The sequence below is a fragment of the Aedes aegypti genome, chromosome 1, assembly GCF_002204515.2.
Source record: "Aedes aegypti strain LVP_AGWG chromosome 1, AaegL5.0 Primary Assembly, whole genome shotgun sequence".
Classification (NCBI taxonomy): Eukaryota; Metazoa; Arthropoda; class Insecta; order Diptera; family Culicidae; genus Aedes; species Aedes aegypti.
Window position 1 is genome coordinate 262,686,034 of NC_035107.1, and position 1,808 is coordinate 262,687,841.

At 43.1% G+C, this 1,808-nt stretch overlaps 1 pseudogene; it reads right to left on the bottom strand.

The window, feature by feature from the left end:
* Positions 1-398: 398 nt before the first annotated feature.
* LOC110674095 lies at positions 399-1,479 on the bottom strand (annotated as a pseudogene).
* Between the last annotated feature and the right edge of the window lie 329 nt (positions 1,480-1,808).

The following is a 1,808-nucleotide window of genomic DNA, read 5'->3' on the forward strand; positions in this document are numbered from 1 at the left end:
TGCGGTTTGAAACTGTCACAGAGGACAACTAAGCAGTGGTACAGGAAATTATTTTTCGCAACTTTTTCCACTGAAAAAAGTTAAAATAAGATTGTACGCCGCCAACTTGTTACGGAGTAACAGTTGACAGGTTAACAATTTTTCGCTGTATTATGCGAAAATGGCTGAAAAATCTCAGAAATCTCTTACCTCTCGTAATGTTCTGAATGGCCTCAAAGGTTTACGCATGAATTTAAAACGTTAATTCACATATTCAGTAAAATATATCAATTGTTTTCACTTACCCCATTTACCCACTTACCCCGCGGTACCTTATTTATGGACAATAATCTTTGTAATATTGCTACGATGTTTTATATACTTAGGTTACAGATTTAGGATGATAATGTTGTCTAACACAGAATATCCAGATATCAGAAATGAATGTAATATTTGGAATGATACTTAGAATGGATTAATAGAGGCAATGATAATATCGAGAAACCAATACAAACCTGCATAATAATGATATTCTTCCGAACGTGACCCAACTTCCAGTGTCCCAGCTCGTGAGCCAGAACCGCCAAAACCTCCTTGTTTTCGCAGCCTTTGCCTTTTTCATCATCCGCCAGCGTCGAATCGTCGGCCAGGCCTTTGTTCAGTAGAAGCGTATCGAACAGAACAATCCGCTTGGCTCCAAAGAGCCCGGTAAAGTATGCATTGCTGTGGGCCGAGCGTTTCGAGCCTTCCACAACGAACAGTTTGCCGAGCGGGAAGTGCAGGGATTCGGCGAGCTTCTCGATGCTGGTTTTCAGTTCCCCGTCCTCCAGGGGACGGAATTTATCGAACAAGGGTGCGATGTAAACCGGATAAACCGTGATCAGAATTAGGGAAACAACTCCCACGAAAGCCCACAGCCAAATGAAGAAGTAATCTCCGCCGATTTGAACGATGTACACGATGGCGGCCACAATGGGAATGGACAAGACCTGTCCAACCAGGAATGATTTGATCTGGTCTTTGATGAAAAATCCCGGGGTCTGCTTGTTGAATCCGTGCTTCTCCTCCAGAACAAAAGTCCCATAGATCTTGAACGGCATATCCTTAAAAATCCCGATGATGTTAATCATTACTAGAAACACGATGCTAACGTGGATTTCGTTCGCCGGATTCAGTCCAACCCTGGCGGAGACTTCCAGTGCTCGAGCCCAGACCTGGGCCACGAATCCGGTGTACAATTCAATAGTGGCAATTCCGACATCGCAAACCAGCAGCTTGAAAACCTCAAAGTTTGCCTTGTCCAATCCGTAAAGCCGGGCCTTCTCGAAGGTCTCCTTTTTCATCACATCGCGCAGTTCCTCCGGAATTTCTTTGCTCGTTTCATACACAAAGATCTGCCGGCGCATCAGATACAGGTTGACCAGATTTTCCAGGAATAGGAAAATCAAAATCGAGTAGAGCGTGAGCTCACCTTTGGAGAGCTCCTCGAACATTTTGGCGTGTCTCTGAAATGTAGAAGTGTTTCGTTAGCTGATTGAAAGATGAAATCTCGACACTGACGACGGCCTTACTGGTCGAAATACGCGTATCTGTCAAAGGATACAAACACTAGTGGAATTGAATGGTAAAGTACTATATTTGGTTTTTTGATTTACTTAAGATGGCAACTTCCGATTCATGAGAATCTTTGTATCTCAAGTTGGTCCAGATTAAGAATTGGTGGAAATTATTCTCTTGTTTCTGGCGATATATCTCAAGCGGTACAGAGCCTGCCTCTCAGCTTAGTGTTCTTATGATAACTTCCACATTTATTAACTGCTGATTAACCA